Raw genomic sequence first — 23470 nt, 5'->3', positions numbered from 1 at the left:
TTCTGGGCTCTTTGAATGCCTTATTACATGTTATTCTCACAACAGCTGAGTGAGGCCATTTACAGATGAGGAAACTGTGGCTTATGAAGGCTGAGTAGGAGAGACAGATCATCAAGCCAGAGACACCAGACAGGGGGAAGAAGGATGAGGAATGAACACAGGAAAGGAAACCAAGAGGAGCCGTGGAAGCATCTGCCCTGCCCCAGGGTCCTGTAGTCACGGCTGCCATCTGCAAACTGTAGGTAGAAGCTGGCAAGCAGGGTTGTTCTTCAGATGTCCAAAAGTCAAAAGAGGATAAGACCGTAGGCAGCAGTGGTCTTGTCCACATGGCCTACCAATGAAATAATAGGAAAATAATAATAATAATAATAAAATCTGTATATCTGTATATTGGTCCCTCTCCCTGGTTTCTGGTGCAAAACTCCTAAAACATTGTAATTTTCTAAATCATCAGAGCACCAGGAGCATTTTTTTCTTCTAATATTCTTGTCTTTGACCTTGGTTCCTGACACAGAGTTCCTAAATCCCTTCAAATTTCCCTGGTGATAAACAAGTGTCTTTTGTTCTGAGGCGACTCTTTGTGGGCTCCTGGCTAGCTTCAGAGTGGAGGCACGTCACCAGAAAGACTAAGCCATGGTTAGAAGCTTGGAACTTTCAGGGGCATCTGGGTGGCTCAGTTGGTTAAGTGTCTGATTTCGGCTCAGGTCATGCTCTCACCGTTCATGAGTTAGAGCCCCGTGTTGGGCCCTGTGCTGACAGCTCAGAGCCTGGAGCATGCTTCAGATTCTCTCTCTCTCTCTCTCTCTCTCTCTCTCTCTCGGCCCCAACCCTGCTCGTACTCTGTCTGTCTGTCACAAAAATAAATAAACATTAAAAAAAATTTTTTTAAAGAAGCTTGGAATTTGCAGCCTCTCCCCCTACCCTCCCAGGAAGGGGGATTGAGTTAATGATTGATTATGACTATGTAATGAAGCCTCCATGCAGATCCCAAAAGTAAGGAGTTTGGAGAACTTCAGGTTTGATGAACACACTTATGTGCCAGGAGGGTGGTGTACCCTGATTCCACAGGGAAGGACAGAAGACCCTTCCAGACTTTACCCTATGTATCTCTTCATCTGACTCTTCATCTGTATCCTTTATCATGTCCTTTATATATAATAAATCTGTAAGTATAAGTGAATGTTTCCCTGAGTTCTGTGAGCTGTTCCAGCAAAGAATCTAATCCAAGGAGGAGGTCATAAGAGTCTCAGATTTGTAGCCAAGGTGGACAGAAATTGTGGATAACCTGGTGGCCCACTTCTTACAACTGGTCCAAAGTGTGTGTGTGTGTGTGTGTGTGTGTGTGTGTGTGTGTGTGTGTGTTGGGGGAGGAGGGAGGTTAGTCTTGTGGAACTGAGCCCTGAAACTGTTGGGTCTGCTCTAGCTCCAAGCAGTTAGTACCAGAATTGCTTGGTATGGAAAATCCACACATCTGGTGTCAGAAGTGCTATGAGTGTGGTAAGTAGTGATAGTAAAGGAGAAACTGGGAGTTTTTCCAAGTCACTACCCCACATGAGGGCTCTCCAATCAACTCCACACGGGGACTTGTTCCAGGTCTGGTACCCAAGAAAAGCCCAGTGCTGCACCCCAGAAGCCAGGTGGGGTGGGGGGGGGTCTGCTTTCTCTTCTTCCTGCCAGTCCTATCACCAAGGCTGGGTTTATTTGCTGAGAGTCCTCTCTCTACCTCTAGAGACTTGACCGAACACAGCCTGTTCTGCAACTGAAGTCCCATAGCTGCCTACCCTCTCAGAGATGTACTCCCATTCTGCTCCCTTAAATACTGACATGGGTCCAGAATTGAACTGGAATTTTCCATTGCCTTTTCTTTTCCAGAGTGTTCTAACCCACTGGCCATTGGCCTTTTCCTGGGAAGGAGCCACCCCTTCTGCCTCAGGGCTTTCCTTACTCTTTAACCCCAGTAGTCTCTATGTTCATATTCTCTGCCTGTCTTGCAAGTGTGAACTCCCTTCTATAAAATATTTCTGGCAGAGCAGTTAGTGGGGATCCCAGCGATAGACAGCAGAGCTTCAAAGACAGAGCTGTTAGGGGTGCCTGGGTGGCTCAGTCAGTTAAGCATCCAGCTTTGGCTCAGGTCATGATCTCATGGTTCGTGAGTTCAAGCCCCATGTCAGGCTCTGTGCCAACAGCTTGGAGCCTGGAACCTGCTTTGGATTCTGTGTCTCCCTCTCTCTCTGCCCCTCCTCCACTCAAGCTCTCTTTCTCTCATAAAATGAATAAACATTAAAAAAAAATTTTTTTAAAGAGAGCAGTTAGTAGTGATAAAGGCTATGAGAAGCCTGAGGAACAGAAAAAGCCATTTGACTTAGCTTGTAAAGGTTAATGGTGTCATTCAAACATGCTGAACGACGGAGGCAGGATCCACATTGCAGGGGTGGAAAACAGAGGAGTTGTAAACATATCAGTGACAGGAAGGGAAAAACAAGATGATGTAGAAAGAGGGCATATGACCACATGATCAACAGAAAGCTTTTCTCAAGTTAGAAAACAACCTGGGGTTATTCTTGAGCCTAGGATAAAGAAATAGAATATGAAACCAAAGTCTGAAAGTAATAAAATTTCCCTCTTGTTGATGAAATATTTATATCTATTTGTCATCAAAAATTAACTTCACCTTCCAAAAGCTTTCATGAGTGAGCAAAGTATATATAAATATAAGTATTTTTTTTCACTTGGATTTTGAACAAGGTGCACATAAAAGCTAATATATGCAAATCCTTTTAAAATTATAAGCCTTGTAGTACTCTCTGACTCCTTCTGATTAAATTCGACTGGCATAAAAACAAGTAATTGAAGTATTAAGAATCAATTAACAGCGATCTGGCTGATTGTCATTACACCTTTAATGAGCAATACTGGTTTCAGTATCACAGTGCAATGGTGAGTGGCTACGAATGAATTGATTGCCCAGCCACCAGCTGACATTTCGAGAACCTTGATACATCATCACTTTTTCCTGATACTAATTAAGATTTATATCTTCCCCTGTATTAATATTGCAAAGGCTTTTGTGATGGAGGCAGGGTTTTTCCACTGCCTTTGTGTCCGTGGGTCTCATCAGTTACAGCGCGCATGCTGGGATCACTGACTGGTAAACTCCATGCCAGGGACTCAGTTCCAACTGGATCTTCTGCTGATTCATTCAACAAAGATTTACAAAACAATGACCATGTGCAAATCACTGAGCTAAAGGCTAGAGCAAGCGAGGAAAGACGAGCACCAAGAAGGATAAGACACTAGCCTGAATTTAGGGTGCTTGTCATTTCCAGGGGAGACACACACGGTATTCACAGTAACACAGTAGGATGCAAATTATAATTGGATGGAAATAATGCAGATGGGGGCACAGATGAGGGAGCAATTCTTCCAATTTCCAACAAGTGGCGTTGCTTTTTTTTCTTTCTTTCTTTTTTTTTTAATGCTACTCTCACCAAGATTCAAGGGCTCGCCTGAATCCATACAACTGGGAAGGGGACTTTCCATGGATAATTCCATGACCCATCTGAATATTCGTGGAAAAGGCTGCTCATCCCATCTACAGCTGTAATTCCTCCTCTGCAGGGAGCAGGGACTGGCATTGGCTTGGCTTTCCATCCACTGATCAGAGTGGTACCTGCACCTCGAAGGGTATAAATTCTCCCTTCCTCCCACAGCACCTCAATGCCCACTGTTGCTTATTTAGTTACATAGGTACAGCTACAATTGAATAAACGTGCCTTAAGAAGCGCTTTGGAAGCATTTTTAAATGCCCGTCTTTAGGCCCCAATGTAAGAGATTTTTTTTGAACTGATAGTCTAGGTTATTTGATGCTAGAAGTCTCCAGGCCACATTTTGAGAATAATGGCCTAACCCAGCTCTCTAGCTAGCTTTACAGCTGAGGGAACTGGGACCATACAGGTAATTGCCCTAGGACCCACGTAGTGCGTAACAACAGCAAACACTGCTCTAGCACTCACCATGAACAGGTATGGTTCCAGATGTTCCCTACCCACGCAGAAGCAATTTCTTCTATTCCCACAACAGCTCTACGAGGTACATGTGGGCATCATCTCTTGTGTATATAGGTAAGGAAACTGAGGTACAGAGAGGTGAACTAAATTGCCCAAGGTCACACAGTGAGAAAATAGCAAACCTGCCTTTGAACCCAGACTCCCTGACTCCAGAGCACACACAGAGGCAGATGGGGGTCGGATCCCAGGCCGTCTGACTCCCAGACCAGGGTGCACTCCACCACACCACACTGCCTCAGAGGCTGTGATTCTCAAGTGAGGACTTGGGGGTTCTGTTGGCCACTGAGACCTCCAGTGGGTTTTCCTCTGAGAAGAGCTGCCTTCTTTTCGGAGACTTTCCCACACCACTTGTTTCTCCACAACATTCCACGCTTCTCTTTGCTTGGGGCTCTTTAAGAAGGAACCAGTGACTTCAGAGCTACGAGTAAGCTTCCCTTTGACACATGCTTTGAGCAATTCAACTGAAGCATCTCATGAGCAATTCCAGTAGGGCCCGGAAAGAAAAAGATGTCACACACCCATTGTCGAGTGTGTGCTGAATATTAGAACCCCCCAAGTTATATTTCCAACTCGGCCTCATCGTTGAACTTTTCTTTTTTCTTTTTTTCTGCCTGAACTAGGAGACCGAACTTCTCAAGGAAAACTTTGGAAAAGTCAGAAGTTCCAGGTCATTAAGAAGAAAGTATGGGGAATCTGTCTGACAGAAATAAACTCAAGAGAAAGCAGAAGAGCCTGACTACAGACTCGAGTGCACCCATCTGCACATGAGAATAACCTTCATGAGACATTTCTCTTTATGACTCTGCTGTTTGGAATCTCTGGCAGGCTGTAACATTAATTAAGCAAAGCATTTTGTTTGAGTCCCTTCATTACAAAAAAAAAAAAAAAAAAAAAAAAGCTACCCGGTCTCCTTAGTGAGCCCTTTCTTGCTACTTTGTTCCTTGGTGCTGCGAGCTAAGGGTTTGTGTTTCAGCTCGTTCTACAGCCCTGGCTCAACTGCAAACTACTTACTGACTTTCAGAAATCTAATTTCCAGGTCCCCGCTGTTTTCCTGGGTGAGGATGAGTGTCGGCTCTAGTTTCCAGGAGGTACCCGGGCTCAGCTGAGCTGCCAGCTTCCCGCCACACGGCCTTGCTGTCAGAGCCTCTGTCCTTGTTCAGCAAACTGCTTCCCCGCCAACCTAATGTTGCCTTCACCATGCGGTTCCTGCACAATGTCATCGCAGAAAGACATCAGTGTGCAGTCCTGATGCCAGCGTCATGTGAGACAAGGAGCAGAGCTCACTTTTGCTGCACCTGTGCTCTCCCCCAGCTGCTGGTCTCTGAATGGTTCGGAACTAATAAGCACAATTCAGGAAGTGGTGTTTCCTGGGACTTTACTGCTGGACCACACCTGGACAGGGAAAGCAACTGTCGTGTAATGTTGTCTGGGATCTAAGCGGCCTTCATTGGTTTTGCCACATTCAAGGCTTTTGTAGATGCCCTGTATCAGGTGGAGATGTTCCCCACCATTCCTTGTTTGCTGCAAATTTTTAATGACAAATCGACTTGAATTTTGTTTTCAAATGCTTTTTCCTGCAACAGTTGATATGATCATGTGCTTTTTCTTCTTTTGACTATTAAGAAAGTGGATTACATTGATTTGTGTTCAAACATGGAACCAGCCTTGCATTTCCAGGACAATTTCCACTTGGTTGTGGTGTAGTATTCTTTCTTTATGTAAATGGCTGGATTTGATATGCTAATATTTTCTTGGGGATTTTTGTGTCCATGAAGATATTGGTCTGGAGTATTTTCTTGTACTGCCTTAATCTAGTTTTGATATCAGCGTAGTCCTGGCCTCATAAAAAGAGTTGAGAAGTGTTTCTTTCTCTTGTATTTTCTGAAAGAGATTATGTAATATTTATTTCTTCTTTGAAATATTTGGTGGAGTTATCTAGTGAAACCATCTGGTATTTGGAAGGTTTTTGACTATGGATTCAATTACTTTTGATCGTTATATGACTATTCAGATTATCTTTTTTTTTTTAATTTTTTTTTCAACGTTTATTTATTTTTGGGACAGAGAGAAACAGAGCATGAACGGGGGAGAGGCAGAGAGAGAGGGAGACACAGAATCGGAAACAGGCTCCAGGCTCTGAGCCATCAGCCCAGAGCCTGACGCGGGGCTCGAACTCACGGACCGCGAGATCATGACCTGGCTGAAGTCGGATGCTTAACCGACTGCACCATCCAGGCGCCCCTCAGATTATCTTTTTTTATCTATGGGCTAGTTTTGGTAGTTTCTGGGTTTTTTTTGTTTTTTTGGTTTTTTTTTTTAAAAACTGGTCCATTTCACCTCAGTTGACAAATTTATTTGCATAAGAAACTGAAGCCTCAGTCCTGCAGCCTCGAAGGAATGAGTTTTGCCAAATAACCTGATGAAGCACAGGTGCAGCCTGGTGAGAGCCTGAAGGAGAGAATGCAGCTAAGTCATGCCCAGATCTCTGACCTACAGTAACTGTGAGACAATAAACATATGTTGTTTTTAGTCACTAAATTTGTATTGTTATACACCATAGAAAGCTATTATAATCTTTTCCCGTCCTCTACCTGTATGACTGTATTTGAAGTGAGTTTCTCAGAGACAGAATATAATCAGTGTGTTCGGACATAGTTATCAATAAGTTTGGGTTTAGGTCTATTTCATTGTTTTCTGTTTGTTCTATTTTTTGTTTCTCTGTTGTTCTTGTGTGTGTGTGTGTGTGTGTGTTTATTTATCGTGACAATCTCTGCCTTTAATTAGCATAGCTGGAGTTAGTTCCCTTTTCTCTGCCGTCTTTTGGAATTATTTGAACATTTTTTAGTATTCCATTTAAATTTATTTATGCATTTTCTCACCATAAATGTATAGTTTTTTCAGTGGTTGCTGAAGTGATTACAACTTAACCAGCATTCCACTTGAAGAAACACAGTGGACTATGAAGCATCATAGAGTATGAGTCAGTGTTACGAAATGGAAAAAGATGTGGTGGAATGGGATGGAATGAATGGCGTGGAATGTAATGAAAGAGAGCCTGGCCTGTGTTCCACCCTTTCAACTCAATCCAGAATGCCAGCATCAAAATGCTCAAAAACAAATTCTCTTTTACACTACCAGACCATCAAATAGAATTCTTTCCTAAACCATTTATCTCAAGTATGAGATGAGTGTTACGTTCTTTGGCAAGATTTGATAGAATCTGGAAGTTAAATTTTTTAGTGTTCACTCTGTAGAACTACCTACCCTGCCTAGAGGCGGCTCTTGTGGGACCTGTGGCACTGTTTTTAAAAAGTGATCACAATTCACAGCTGGGAGCCCCAGCCAAAGCATCATTCATCATTGGTCAGTCCTCACTGTGTCTAGCAGACCATACACATTCACCACTGGAAGCCAACTCTGTGAGAAAAAGTCAGGTTAAGACAGTAGTTCAGACCCTCAGTTTGGTGAGTACATTGGGGGAGGCCCCAAAGCAGACACCAACCCATTTCCCATCATTTTAAGTTGCACCAGTAGACCTCTCTGTTCATGCTTTCCCCTTCCCCTGAGTGAGGTAGGGGAGTGACCATGATTTCCAGCCTTCTCTCTCCTCCTTGCATGAATTGTGTTCAGCACCGTGCCAAGGATCTCTCAGTCCCTGGGCCCTTAGCACTGTCCTCAATGGTAGAGATGCCAAGATCTCTTGAAAGTCCAACATAGAACAGCCCCACACAGTCACCAAAATAGCAGAAGGTAGAGAAAGGTGACTGAGCAGAGAAGTGCCATATGTGCAACCAGAGAGAACTACTCAGAGGCCTCACCCTCAGCCAGACACGGACTGCACCTGGAGAGTGCCATCTGGGTTACTTCAAGGTCTTGTGGTGAAGGTGGCCTTAATAAAGTCCACTTAAATATACTTTAAAGGTGCAAGGGAGAAGACACGGGCACACTCGTACTGTTCTATGAACCCCTGATGACTCTGACCCTAGATGCCTAAGGAGGTTGTGTTCCAGTTTTGCTTATATTGCTTCTTCCTCATTCCCTCCCATTGACTTACACTTAGGTGACAAGGTGACAGAGTTAATTACTTAAATTAAATGCATAATGTTTAATTCTCTTTCCCCTAGATTTATAAAAGTCAAAGAGGACATGTATACGGTTGTGGGTATACCATTTACAGAATTCAAGGGGCACAAATGATTACTCGGTAGTGAAAAGAATAAACCATGATGCCAAATGGGGAAGCACATTATAGCTAGTCCTATCTGTCTGTAAATGGGCAGCTGTATACATGGACAAGAGTTTCCCTTTCCCCTCCCTCTCTCCCTCCCTCCCTCCTTCCCTTCCTTCCTTCCATAAATATTTACCAAATATTCCCTCCATACTGGGCACTGTGTTAGGCACTGGGGTATTTATAGTCTAAGAATCATTCTGTAAGAGTTTAAGAACACTACTGTACATCCAAAGCTGTTCTTTCTTTCATAGTAATGTGATTGCAGCAGGGGATGTGGTTAGACTGATTTCCTAGCCTCGATTGCAGTTATGTGTGGCTATGTATCTACATTATCCCCAATGGAAAATGAGAAGTAATATGTGCTATTTATGACCAAAACCTTTAAGAAACAGATATTTTTTTCTCCATGCTCTTTCTTCTTTTATCCAGTAGGTGCAGGTCAAAATGAGAGGGTGGCAAGACCCCAAGAGGGAAAGGAAGTAGATTCACAGTCTTGAATCTCCATGTGAAGGAGAGATACTCTTTGATCAGGAATACTTGCCTTAACTGTTATATACCTACTTTCCTATTAGGTCTGTGCTATTACACATCTTGGGGTTTGGGATGGGGGTGGGTGTTAGCAGTTAAACTCACTGACACAGAAATTGGTATCTCAAAGTGGGGAGCTGCTGCATGAAAAATGTGTATGTGAGAATTGATTTATTGGTTTGGTACCAGATAGCAGGCTGGAAAGGTGGAAATTCCTCTTGTCCTGTGGCCAAAACATTTAATAAAAGTATCCTCTATTGTTAACATAGGAGGTTAACCCAATATCTATCAGGCCTGTAGCCTTAGGGCAAGGGCTAGAAAACTATGACTCATGGGCCAAATTTGACCTGCTGTCTATTTTGGTAAATAAAGTTTTATTGGAATATAATCATGCTCATTTCTTTACATATTGTCTATGGCTTCTTTTGTACTGTAAGGGAAGAATTGAGTAGTGGCAAGAGAGACCATATGACCCCCAAATCCTAAAATTTTCACTACCCGGCCCTTTAGGAAGAAGTGTGTCAACTCCTGCAGTTGACAGTGACAATGATGGGACCTAGGTGATGATGCAGCTAGACAATGGAAGGTCCCTGGGTTCCTGGATCACTGTGTCAGAAGAGCCACCCCGTAACCAGGACTTGTACTGTTAAAGAGAAATGAAACTCTATGTATTTGAGCCACTAAATGTCTTGGGAATGTATTTGTTTCAGGAGTGTGGCTTCCCCTACCTATGGCAGAATGAGAGCAAAAATGGCTCCAAATCCTCTTTACTTCCTGGATCTCTTTTTTATATGACTTTGCAGTGCCTTCCCATTGTGGGTGTGGTGTCCCAACCCTTGGCTCTGGGTTCAGCCATGAGACTTACTGTGATCAATGGGACATTAATAAACGTAACACAAATACTTGAAAAAGCACTTACACGTTCACTTTCTCCCTCTTGTTGCTCTGACATTGTCATGAGAACAAGCCCAGGCTAGACTGCTGCAGGATGAGACACACGGACCAGGGCTGAATTGGCACAGGTGTCTCAGCAAGGGCCCCCAGACACACGGGAGGGCCCAACCAAAATCAGCAGAGCCACCCATCCAACTTACAAACTCACAAGAAAAATAGTGTGTATTGCTGTAGGCCACAGAGATTTTTGTGTTGTTTGTAACACAATGCTTCCCTGGGGTAATAAATACCCATATACCTACTACTATATACATCCATAAGTGTGTTGCTCATTCTTATTTATAAACTGAGGTCTTGGGGCACCTGGGTGGCTCAGTCGGTTAAACGTCCGACTTCAGCTCAGGTCATGATCTCACGTTTCATGGGTTTGAGCCCCGCATCTGGAGCCTGCTTCAGATTCTGTGTCTCCCCTCTCTGCCCCTCCCCTGCTCATGCTCTCGCTCTCTCTCTCTCTCTCTCTCTCAAAAATAAACAAACATTTTTTAAAAATTTTTAAAAAACTGAGGTTTTTACCTTATATAAAGCCTTTACAAAACCTTATGAGGCAGGTACCAATTTCTATTTTGCATATAAATACTCAAAAAGGTAAAGTGATCTGTCCAAGTTGGCCCAGCTGAAAAATGCCAGAGCTGTGGCTCCAGCTCTGATCTTCACACTCCAAATCCAATGTGTTCTTTTTAATGTTTACTTATTTGTTTGTGAGGGTGGGGGAGGAGAAGAGAGAGGGAGACAGAGAATCCCAAGCAGGTTCCGTGCTATCCTTGCAAGGCCCAACATGGGGCTCAAACTCACGAAGCACGAGATTATGACCTGAGCTGAGGTCAAGAGTCAGAGGCTTAACCAACTGAGCCACCCAGGCATCCTCCAAATTCAATGGTTTTTACCACGAAGTCAAAGCAGCCTGTCCAACATCTTCCTCAAGCGTCACAAACTCTAGCGCACTGGAGCCAGGCAGGCACACAAACAGCAAAAGGAGCCGCTCGCATTGTCAGGGAAGGCAGGGATCGAGGGAACTGGAAACCTTGCGGCCCACCTAAACTCAGGCCAACTGTTGCCATGTAGAAATGGGGCCTATGTTTGCCACAGGGCTTGCTTTTTCAAGAGAAGCCAGAAACCCAAAATGTTATGTAGATCGTTCCATTTTTAAACGTTAGGTTTATTTTTAAAAATAGAGTGCAGGCCAAATACACTGCATGCACAGTGTTTGGCCCAGAAGGTGTCAGCATGTGGCTGCAGCCTCATATCTGCACCACACTCTACAGTTTAACAAGTAAGTCGTTTGACATCCTTTATGCCATTTCTCCTGTAGAAAGCTGCTATAATGACTGGGAAAATAGACACTATTCTTGATACACTTATAGATGTAGAAACTGAGGCTTTAGAGAAAGTAAATAATTTGTCCAAGTTCACGTGGCCAATTAATATCCATCAAGACTAACATCCCCAGGCCTTCAGGTTTCTGTACCATTTTCCTTCTTTTTCATATCAAACGCACGTGAGGGTTCAGGCCTGGGGTGTCTCATGTCTACAGCACAGTGGGCAGGTTGCTGAAGGCTCCATTATTTCAGAAGCCATGGTCTCACCAGGTCTGCAAAGCTCTGTTCTGTGGGCAGATCTTCGTTTAAATTAGGAAACTGATTATAGTCACTCCCCCACATAGTTTACTTTCTCTGATTATTTTCTTCTTTTTCTCTGTAAGTGAACCATATCTACTTATTTATAAAACGCTGCCTGCCCATCAAATAGCCTAGGGCTACAAAAACAAAGAAAATTCATAATCAAAGTATTAATAGAGTTCTAAAAGCTAGCAGAAATAATGATAAAAACATAGGCATCAAATCTATAAATTAAGCACAAAATTACATTCAGAAATAATTTCCTCCCAGTATCCAATCGAGGTGGCTCAGCAGACTGCAACGATAATATAACACGCAGCAAAGCATCTAATAAATAAATGGCCCTCATCAAAACAAGCATGTAATTTCTATACAGGAAGCCGTACTGTTTTTACTTACTCACCCTTTAACCATTTTAGAAAACTTATATTTGAATAAGGAGAGACAGGGGGGAATGTGGGAGGCAGGGAAGATGAATAGACAGTTTTTCACAGTTCCCAGCTGGTCGGGAGTGGCCACAAAGGCTTTAGAAGGTCGCGGTCTTCCTAAACTCAATTTGTCTCCATTCTGAGGGCTCTGGGTTTTCAAATGGGCTGAAAGCTAAAGAGAAGTTTACAGTAAGCACAGTGGGATGGCAGCAGGGACACACAAGGGCACCCATTCTTCCAGGAAGGCACCCATCTTCAGGAGAAAGACCATTCACAAGCAGTCATATTTCCGTGAGCGCTCATGAGATATTAGACACACCAGCTTGTAGACTGACCGCAAACCACAGATTGCCCACATACAAAGAAACACAGCTGAGTTAATGCTGGGCATAAAATGTGCTTGAGGAATCCCCTTTGTCGAAATTTCCGTCTTTTTTATTGTTATTTTGACATTAAAAATATACTTCCTTTGGACTCACTGTGGGGGAAAAGAACTCCAGGTCTTTTTATAAGACCAAAATAAATCAAAATCACTTGCTCACAAAACCGTTTTCATCCTGCCAAGTAAGTAAAGTGACCACTTGATGAGCAGGAATTGCACACAAGTCCTTAGATAATTATCCATCAATACAAGCTCTGTGAGTTCTTACTGATCACTTCTTTTTGTCCTAAGCAACTCAGCAAAAATATTCTGAAAACATCAGAGCGACAGAAGTGAGTTCTATGGAGACAGGACACCTAGATAAGTGGTTTGAGGAGAAAGGCTATGAACATAGATTCTCCACCATTACAGTCTCAGAATGTTCTTCTTTAGAACTGGAGTTTCTGGAAAGATTCCTTTGGCAGAGCTTTAACTGCCTGTCAAAGTTATAGCTGGGGTGAATCTCCCATTTGAAGCAGGTTAACATTTCCTAACTGGCTAAACTTCTGTAGTCTTCAGACCAGATACTTGTAGGCATTTGCTTCCAGAGAGTTTGGAAACTACCTACAAGGGCACTTTGCTGAGCCAGGCAGACATCTCAAGTCCCGGCTGGCTGAACACCCAGATTATGTGGAATGGGGAGACTGTAAGGTCAGGTTCCTTCCTCTACAAGCAGGTTTGGCACTGGACAAATCCATTATTTCCCCTTGAAAGAAACAGGCTTGTCAAACTCAGAGAGGATGGAGCTTCCCCTACATCCCGCAATTGCTGCTACAGATATTTTTAGCATGGAACCAAATACTGGTATTTGGGATTCCAACAAAGGACACTCTCGGTTAAAAACTATATGCCAGATTTACTCTTCCACTGAGGCAACCACTTCTGGACCCCATCTATAATATTCTCTCTAATAAAAGACTACTGGGGCTTAAAATGAGAGTTTTATTAGATCCTTCCCAAGGTATATCCAATTAGAGTATTTTCGTTCCAATCCATTGATTGTCCTTTTGACGTCAAGTAGACTGAATCTCTGGCAGCACCGTTAGTTGCCTCCTCCAAAATCACCTTCTTTGCACCATAGATCCTTCTCTAATTATTCATTCCACAAACACGTGTCCAAGCCCACGCTGTGAAAGCTGCTCCGCCAGGCCTGGGGAGAGGCCAGCAAACAAAATGCTGTCCCTGCCCCGAACACATACTATTACAGCTGAGTCGGGGAGAATCTTGTGCAACCTGCTTTTTCACATCCCAAGGAAAGTTTCCTTCCACCTTCATCTTATATGAGACTATTACTCAGTATCCTACTTCTTGGTTTTATCAAAAATTTCTGATGAGAAAAGATATACATACTCACTGAAAAAACTGAAAAATATAGACCTGCGTGAAGGAAAAAGTAAAATATTATGTAATGCTCTCATTCAGAGATAACTGTTAAAACATCAGGGGGGTATATATTTCCAGACCTTTTTCAATGTGTGTGTGTGTGTGTGTGTGTGTGTGTGTGTGCTCATGCACGTGCAATTATATATACTATTTTTAATTTTTTAAATGTTTATTTATTTTTGAGAGAGAGACAGAGTACAAGCAGGGGAGGGGCAGAGAGAGAGGGAGACACAGAATCTGAAGCAAGGCTCCAGGCTCCGAGCTGTCAGCACAGAGCCCAACAAGGGGCCTGAACTCAGGAACCGTGAGATCATGACCTGAGCCAAAGTCAGATGCACAACTGAATGAGCCACCCAGGTGCCCCTATACACACTATTTGTAAAATTTACTGATAGAATAAATGGTATGAGAGAAAACAAAGAAGAGAGAAACAGAAACAGAAAGAAACAGAGTGGCTAAAGCAAAGAACCAGAGACAGAGAGAGACAGAGAGAGAGACAGAGAGAGAGAGAGAGAGATGGCAGGCTGGCAGTTTCCCTGAAACCAATTTAAGGCTCCTTCTGTTCCAGGAAGAACAACCAGTCTCAGGGGCCTGGGCCAGCCAGTTAATGAGCCAAAAGCCACTCTCCTACTTGTCTTTCCAAGCACACTGTATCTATAAACTGACCCAATCCTGCAAGAACCTGGCCACAAGCTCAAGGCCACTAAAAATTTACACGGGGACTATTAATAGTAAAAAGCCTCACTGCCTCCTGTCTGGCTTAAGAAAACATTTATTTAAAACATTTTTAAAGGAATTATGAGTTTAACAGTGCATAGAAAATTGAGAAAATGTCAATAATTTCTATCATGAATTTTTGACAGCACATTTTTTTGTTTTCTTTATGCTTATATTTCAGTATCTGTTTAACTTGTCACATCACCTCCTATTTTGACATGAAATGGGTTTATTTGGCAAAAAAGAAAAAAAATGCCTAGTCACAATCCAGCCAGATTCTGCCTGAGCTCAAGGTCATCACTGAAGAAAAAGCAGATTGATGGCATTCAAATGTACTAGAGCAAATGTTTTTTGGTTAAAAATACACCCAAGTCATGTGTCAGAGCCAAGATACCAAAATACATCATCTTTTTAGGCACAAGATCCTTATGATACAAAAAATACCTTATGATAAGGTATTTCTTACTCATCAGTGAGGGTTTTGAGGTCATATGGAGAATGACTGATTTCATTCTGGTTAGAAACGGAAAGCAAAGTCTCTGATGATCCCCACTGGGGGGTCTCCCATCCGCCGGGGTATCCTCCAGGAAAACATTCTTCATGTTTCCAACTCAGGGCTTGACAAGCAGTTACTCCCAAAGTAGAAGAAGCCGCCCCTGAGGGTCTGGGGGTGGGCTGGGGTCGTGAGGACGAGAAGACAAAAGCATTCAGTTCTTCAGCAGGAGAAGGAGCAAATGCTTGGGAACGGCTGCTCCCAACAAACTGCACCGAGCATGGCCCTCACCTGGTTCTCACAGAGCCCACTGTCTTGGAAGAAAATGTGCTCACTCAACCCACTGCTGCCTCATTACGAGAAGGGAGATGGATCCAGTCACCAGCTTTTCTGTTAAGTGTTACCAAAGGTGAACACACTGAGCTCTTCATGTGTCTGTGATCACAGAGCACACCCTGCAGTCACTTCAAAATCATAATAACCTCTCAAAAAAGGCTGTGTCTTTTTTGAGTGGGCTATGTAAGCATTAAAAGATCACCCTTGGGGGGCGCCTGGATGGCTAGCTTGTTTAAGCATCAGACTCTCTCGACTCAGGTCATGATCTCATGGTTTCATGAGTTTGAGCCCCATGTCAGGCTCTGCGCTAAAGATGCCGAGCCTACTTGGGATTCTCTTTCTCCCCCTCTATCTCTGCCCCTCCCCTGCTCATGCTGTCTCTGTCTCTCTCAAAAAAATAATTAAACTTTGGACTTCAAGCTATATTACAAAGTTGTAATCATCAAGATAGTATGGTACCGGCACAAAAACAGATACTCAGATCAATGCAACAGAATAGAGAACCCTGAAATAGACCCACAAACGTATGGCCAACTAATCTTTGACAAAGCAGGAAAGAATATCCAATGGAATAATGACAGTCTCTTCAGCAAGGGAGTGGTGCTGGGAAAACTGGACAGCAACAAGCAGAAAAATGAATCTGGACCACTTTATTACACCATACACAAAAATAAATTCAAAATGGATGAAAGACCTAAATGTAAGGCAGGAAGCCATAAAAATCCTCGAGGAGAAAGCAGACAAAAACCTCTTTGTCCTTGGCCGCAGCAACTTCTTACTCAACACATCTCCAGAGGCAAAGGAAACAAAAGCAAAAATGAACTACTGGGACCTCACCAAAATAAAAAGCTTCTGCACAGCGAAGGAAACAATCAGCAAAACTAAAAGACAACCGATGGAATGGGAGAAGATATTTGCAAATGACATATCAGATAAAGGATTAGTATCCAAAATCTATAAAGAACTTCTCAAACTCAACACTCAAAAAAACCAATAATCCAGTGAAGAATTGGGACATAAGACACGAATAGACACTTTTCCATCCAAATGGCCAACCGACACATGAAAAAATGCTCAACATCACTCATCATCAGGAAAATACAAATCAAAACCACAATGAGATACCACCTCACACCTGTCAGAATGGCTAACATTAACAACTCAGGCAACAACAGATGTTGGCAAGGATGCAGAGAAAGAGGATCTCTTTTGCACTGCTGGTGGGAATGCAAACTGGTGCAGCCACTCTGGAAAACAGTATGGAAGTTCCTCAAAATTTAGAAATAGAACTACCCTATGACCCAGCAATTGCCCTACTAGGTATTTATCCAAGGGATACATGTATGCTGTTTCGAAAGGACACATGCACCCCAATGTTTATAGCAGCACTATCAACAATAGCCAAAGTATGGAAAGAGCCCAAATGTCCATCGATGGATGAATGGATAAAGAAGATGTGGTATCTAGATACAATGGAGTATTACTCGACAATCAAAAAGAATGAAATCCTGCCATTTGCAACTACATGGATGGAACTGGAGGGTATTATGCTAAGTGAAATTAGTCAGAGAAAGACAAAAATCATATGACTTCACTCATATGAGGACTTTAAGAGACAAAACAGATGAACATAAGGGAAGAGAAGCAAAAATAATATAAAAACAGGGAGGGGGACAAAACATAAGAGACTCTTAAATATGGAGAACAGAGAGTAACTGGAGGGGTGGTGGGAGGGGGGATGGGCTAAATGGGTAAGGGGCATTAAGGAATCTATTCCTGAAATCATTGTGGTACTATATGCTGACTAACTTAAATGCAAATTAAAAATAAATAAATTAGATAGATAAACTTAAGAAAAAAAAATCACCCTTGGAAGGCAGGCGGTTTTCTGCGACTACTTCTTGGTTACCAGCCCTCTGGTCTCCCTGTTTCTCCTTGTCTGCAGACAGGCTGCCCGCAGGATGCTCCCACCCTGGCTTTGCAGCCCCTCAAAGGGTCCACATCGATTTGGGAGCAGGGATTGTGATGAGAGGAAGGAATGCCACCTGCCTCTTTGGTGTCTCTCTACCATCCTGAACCTTGTCATCTCACACTCCTCTCCTGATGACACAACGTGGCCTTCCATCAGCCACCTGCCCCTGTGCCCTGCAGATGCCTGCCTTGGGAGATAGGGAAGAAGGGAGGGTGCAGAGAAGGGGACAAGGCCTCCTTCCTTCCACCACCTACCCAGGCTGGCAACCCTGGAGCCCTCCCAAAATGTGGTGAGAACTCACTGCAAGCTACAACATGGGGACTCTAGAGGAAAAAACAGGTAGATGATTTCCTCTAAGCCCTGAGAAAGAGCAAGGTCTGAGCAATTCAGCAGCCTGCCTGCTTCCAAAGTTCCTGCTCGGCAGGGACAAACCTGTGGCCTCCATCTGCACGGACCCCCCCCCTCTTGCACCACTACTCAGGGCTCCTCTGCAAAGGGGAAGGTCTCACACAGCCCGCAGAAGGGAAGGCTGGACAGCAGGACCCCCACACAAGGAGAGCAGGGGGCACAGAGAGCACAGCAAACGTTGTTTCACCAAAGGACCTAATGAGAAGGCAGAAAGTGCATATTTACTATGCACACCTAGTTGCACTAAAATTCACAGCTGCTGCTTAACATATTTCTGACAAGAACATGTTAAAAATATATGTGGAGGGTTGCACAGGGAGTAGTTTGCAATCGTACTTTAAGTCACGTTTACTTAAACCTCCCTAATTTTAATTCCCCTTACGCTGCAGCTGACATAATCATGATCACATGATTAGCAGATGTAGACTTATTCTTTTTAAAAAGGGAAATTCTTCTTTGGGATGAAAAGCAGCACACGCCAGAAAGATCAAGCCCGACTTGGGCACATCAGCTAGGCCTACATACAGTCCGGTTCTCCAAGTTGTAAGACATGGCTTGGGGAATTCTTTCCCTTACCCTGTTTTGTTTCCTTCGGGGCTTTCGCTGCTCACCTCCGAGGCCACTGAAACAAACAAGCAAAAAAGGAGACTTAAGACAGCCACCCAGCACCTGCGGGCCTCAGCCTGTGCCAGCCTGCTGTGGCCACCTGGACGCCAGGGTCCAGGCACTACTTTTCACTCACTCAGCTCCTGGCCAGAAGACGAAGAACCTTACCTGCCATTGTTCTACTCGACCCGGTGAGACTAACCCGGAGAAGTCCGGCTCCCAAGATAAAGGACTAGGAGGGATGAATAATTAATCATTCACTGGAACTTGAAGCAGACGGTAAGTGTGAGGCCAGGGTGAATAAAAGAAAGAAACACTAAGCAAAAAGGCCAAGTTTTATTCCATAAGGAAGCTCAGACCAGACAGGGAGGTGGTGGGGAGGTGGGGGGGGGGGTATGTTGAGCTTCTGGGAGCTGGAGTCTTTTTTTTTCCAAACACTAGTTTTGGACTGAGAGAAATCAGACTTTGGTTTCCAAACAACTCCAAGAGGATACTTGCTGTTAAAGGAAAATGCCATCTTTGGAGCCGGTCCCCTGGTTTCTGCACCTGCAAGTGGGTGACGAAGAGTTCATCATGTTCCTTGTGCCCAAGTAGTCCCCATTCCTAGGAAACTTCCTTTTCATTCCGAAAGCAGTTGACTATTGCAGGCACAACAACTCAACTAAGCCATTTGCTGATTCTTTTAACCATGTGTCCTTCATTCAACAAATCTTTAGGAAGCCTTTTCTCTGTGCCAAGATCTGTGCTGAGACACTTGGGATCAAAAAGAAAAATAGGACCAAAGCATCTCCAGACAGACTTGCGGGCTTGTGGCATTAAACACTTGCCTGTGTTGGTGACTTCCACATCACTGTCTCCAGCCCAATGTCTCCCCTGCTCAAAAATCAGAGCCAACATCTCTCCTGGATATCTCATGCTATCTAATAGGCATCTAAATGGAAGTTGTCCAAACCCAGACTCCAAACCTGCTGCTCCCACAGCCTCTTTGTACACATGTTTCTAGGAGTCATCCATGCTTTCAGCATTGGTCAGTCTTTTGGGGAACTTGAAAACACAACAGTTTTTTTTTAAATTATTTTGATGTTTATTTTCGAGAGGGAGAGAGAGAGAGAGAGAGAGAGAGAGCAAGTATGAGCTGGGGAGGGGCCGAAAGAAAAGGAGACAGAGAATCCGAAGCAGGCTCGAGGCTCTGAGCTGTCAGCACAAGAGCCCCAGCAGGGCTTGAACCCACAAATGGTGAGATCATGACCTGAGTCGAAGTCAGAGGCTTAACAGACTGAGTCACCCAAGAGCTGACTAAAAATCATTGTTAACTGGGCTCCTGGGTGGCTCAGTCATTAAGTATCTGACTTCAGCTCAGATCATGATTTCACAGTTCCTGAGTTTGAGTCCCACATCGGGTGAGCTGGAGCCCCACTTCAGGTGAGCCCTGCTTCTTTTCTTTTCTTTTCTTTTCTTCTTTTCTTTTCTTTTCTTTTCTTTTCTTTTTTCTTTTCTTTTCTTCCTTCCTTCCTTCCTTCCTTCCTTCCTTCCTTCCTTCCTTCCTTTTTCTTTCTTTCTTTCTTTCTTTCTTTCTTTCTTTCTTTCTTTCTTTCTTTCCCTCTTTCCCTCTCCCTTTCCCTTTCTCTTTCTCTATCTCTCCTCCCATCCCTCATGAGATTCTCTCTCTCTCTCTCTCTCTACTACCCCTCACTCATTTGCACTCTCTTCTCTCAAAAAAATAAATAAATAAATTTAAACTAAAATTAAAAATCTTAAAAAAAAATAATTTTAACAAGGTAATAGAGAACTGAAAAGACAAAAGAGGACCCCTGAGGTAGCACAGAGGTGGTCATTGCTCAAAGAAGCCACTACCCCAAGAGCTAGGGGAACAGAAAGGAGGGTTGGGGTTATCTGAACCTACAGTCTGTGAGGAGGGGCCCACAGAGCTAGACTTCTGAGGAGGGAACCAAAGTCAGAAGGTGCCAGTAACTCTGAGGGGGCCTGGTGAGGCTGGTTCTGGGAGTGTGAGGAAATTGGAACCATCTACTGTTGCAGTGTCACTGACAGAAACAGGAAGTCAACATGATGGAACAGCGCCCCCTTCCACCCCAGGCTTGGTGGGAGGAATCACCTCTAGCATCTCCTTTCAGCAGAACTGAAAGTGGACCAAGCTAGAATAGCTGAAGGGTGGTCTGCAGACAGACATGAGCCTAGAAACAAGAACTTAAGAACCAGCACAGTCCACCTCTTTAGCTACTCAGCATCCACACACATTTCTACCAAACTTCTTTCTCTCGAACGCCACCTCCAACTTGCCAATGGATCCTCTCGGCTCTACCTCTAAAATATCTCCAAGACTTGACTGTTTCTTACCCCCATACTGCACCAACTGTGTTCCAAGGACCAGTCTCACCTGGATTGCACAGTAACCTCCTGACAGGCTTCCTTTACTTGACCTACTGTCAACTCTCCACACAGAAGCCAACATCACTATATTCATGAGCTAGGGCTGCCCTCACAAATTATCACCAATTTGGTAGATTAAAACAGAAATTGACTCTCTCATACTTCTGGAGGCCAAAGGTCTGAGATCAAGGTCTCAGCAGAGTTGCTTACTTCCGCATGCTTTGGAGGGAGAACTTAGGTGTTCCATACCTCTCTCCTAGCTTCTGGTGGTTGCAGGCAATCCTTGGTGTCCCTTGGTCTTGTAGACAGATCACTCCAATCTCTGCTTCTGTCTTCACATTGTCTTCTTCTCTGTGTCTCTAGGTGTTTCTGTGGCCATTTTTCTCCTTATAAGGATGATAGTCATTGAGTTTAGGGCCCATCCTAAATCCAGTCTGATATTATTTTGAGATCCTTAACTTGATCATATCTGCAAAGAATCTATTTTCAAATAAGTTCTCATTCACGGGTACTGGGGATTAAGACTTGAAAATCTTTTAGGGGCCACTGTTCAACCCAATACAGTGATAGTGGTAAAACACAAATCAAATCACGTCACCCCTCTGCTCAAAATCCTGCAATGGCTCCCATCGTACCCTGGGTAAAAATTGCACTTCTATACAATTCTGGATGCTACACCTCTCTGACTATTCTTGCCTTTTTCACCCTGCAGGAACTACGTCATTCCTCACCACTTCCTACACATGCCAGCCTCAAGTCTCTGCACATGCTGTCCCTCTACAGGGAACATTCTCCCTCCAGATATCCCCATGGCTTTCTCCCTCAGATTCTTCAGATCTTCTCTCAAAAGTCACCTTCTCAGCGGGGCTTCCCCTAACCTCACTGTATAAAATTCCACCTCATTTCCTGCTTTATTTTTTGTCATAGAATTTAATAATACATCATCCTATAAAGGTTGAGTTCTATTACTTTATGTCTCCTGTCATTAAAATATAAGCTCCACTTGGGGCACCTGGGTGGCTCAGTCGGTTGAGCATCTGACTTCAGCTCAGGTCATGATCTCACAGCTCGTGAGTTCGAGCCCCGCAATGGGCTCTGTGCTGACAGCTCAGAGTCTGGAGCCTGCTTCAGATTCTGTGTCTCCCTCTCTCTGCCCCAACCTACTCGCATTCTGTCTCTCTCTCAAAAATAAATAAATATTTAAAAAATTATAATATACATATATATGTGTGTATGTATATATATATAAGCTCCACAAAGACAAAGAATTTTTGTTGCCAATTTCATTCCCTGCTATACCTGAAGCACCTAGAATGTTGCCTGGTGCCTATAGGCACTCAGTAATTATACTTTAAAAGGCAGTTTATTCAACTAGAACTGCACAAAAGAAAAAGTATCAAAGTTCCTGTGTTAACGGGGCCCAATCCTAGAGCAGCACTAAAGTTAGCAAGTACGTTGTAAATCACAACACACGCAAATCTCGTTTTGGTGTATCTGATTCACCTTATACTGGTGATGTCTAATGATACCATAATTGTCACCAGCGGAGTAAAATAATTGAAACTTTTCTCAAATATAAACAATAAAAAAAACAATTTTAATTAACAATGATAGAGGAAAGACTGAATTCTTTCTATTTTTGTTGTAGAACATAATGCTACAAAACCTTTGCCATATTGAAAGGCAATTAAAGAGTATTCAGCAAAAATCCCTAGGAAAAAAATTCCTTTAGAGATGTGTCAGAAGGTTAATTAATGAAAATATGTTATTTTCTGGTTTATTTTACATTTGCAGCATCTATAAGCTTTTTAAAAGACTTTTTAAACCACTTTACTGAGATATAATTGACATAAAATAAACTGCACATATTTAGAATATACAGTTTGATAAGTTTTGACATTTCTATAAACCCATGAAATTATCCCCCTCAAGAGAGTGAATCACATCATAAATAAGATAGTGAATATAACCACTACCCTCAAAACTTTCCTTGGGACCCTTTACAACCCCTTCTAACCTGCCCTAACCTGCTCTTTGATAGTCTGGTTTTATTTGCATTCAGTTTAAAATACTTTCTAATTTTTCTTTTGATTTCTTCTTTCACCCATTTAGAGATATATTCTTTAGCTTCTAAAGATTTGGAAACTTTCCAGAGATCTTTCTCTTGTTGGTTTCTTATTTAATTCCATTATGATTACAGAGCATGTTTTGAGTGATTTAATTCCATTATGAAAACAGAGCACGTTTAAAAGGTGAATCCTTTTAAATGTATTGAGACTCTTTTATGCAGCAGAATATGGTCTATCTTAGTAAATGGACCATAATATAAAAAGAATGTGTATTCCACTCTTATTAGATGGCATGTTCTCTAAATGTCAATTATGTCTACTTGGTTGATAGTGTTGATTTGATTTTCTATTTCCTCACTGATTTTCTTTTTTTTGTTTGTTTGTTTTTAATTTTTTTTAATGTTTATTTATTTTTGAGACAGAGAGAGCCAGAGCATGAATGGGGGAGGGGCAGAGAGAGAGGGAGACACAGAATCAGAAGCAGGCTCCAGGCTCTGAGCCATCAGCCCAGAGCCTGACGCGGGGCTTGAACTCACGAACCGTGAGATCATGACCTGAGCTGAAGTCAGACGCTCAACCGTCTGAGCCACCCAGGCGCCCCTTTCTTTTTTTTTTTTAATAACTTTATTTATTTTGAGAGAGAGAGAGAGAGAGAGAGAGCAAATAGAGGGGGTGCAGAGAGAGAGAGAGAGAGAGAGAGAGAGAGAGAGAGAGAGAGAATCCCAAGCAGTCTCTACACTGTCAGTGCAGAGCCTGATGCTGGGCTCAAACTCACAAACCACAAGATCATGACCCGAGCTGAAGAACGACACTTAACTGGCTGAGCCACCCAGGTGCCCCTTCTTATTGATTT

At 43.1% G+C, this 23470-nt stretch overlaps 1 protein-coding gene across 3 annotated transcripts in view; it reads right to left on the bottom strand.

The window, feature by feature from the left end:
- MYO3B (myosin IIIB) overlaps positions 1–23470 on the bottom strand; it is a 475983-nt gene that overhangs the window by 432339 nt on the left and 20174 nt on the right. The window contains exons 2-3 of one of the 3 annotated variants that reach the window (XM_045033929.1): positions 20798–20934; positions 18131–18176 (exon numbers count right to left, since the gene is read on the bottom strand). The exons of 1 other annotated variant lie outside the window; for it this stretch is intronic. The gene's annotated coding sequence lies outside the window, so the exon portion shown is untranslated. The remainder of the gene's footprint in view (positions 1–18130; positions 18177–20797; positions 20935–23470) is intronic. One more of the 3 variants, XM_045033933.1, reaches the window with a different exon arrangement.

The sequence above is a fragment of the Felis catus genome, chromosome C1 (assembly GCF_018350175.1).
Source record: "Felis catus isolate Fca126 chromosome C1, F.catus_Fca126_mat1.0, whole genome shotgun sequence".
Classification (NCBI taxonomy): Eukaryota; Metazoa; Chordata; class Mammalia; order Carnivora; family Felidae; genus Felis; species Felis catus.
The sequence above is the reverse complement of the archived record's forward strand: the minus strand, read 5'-3'. Positions and strand labels throughout refer to the sequence as shown.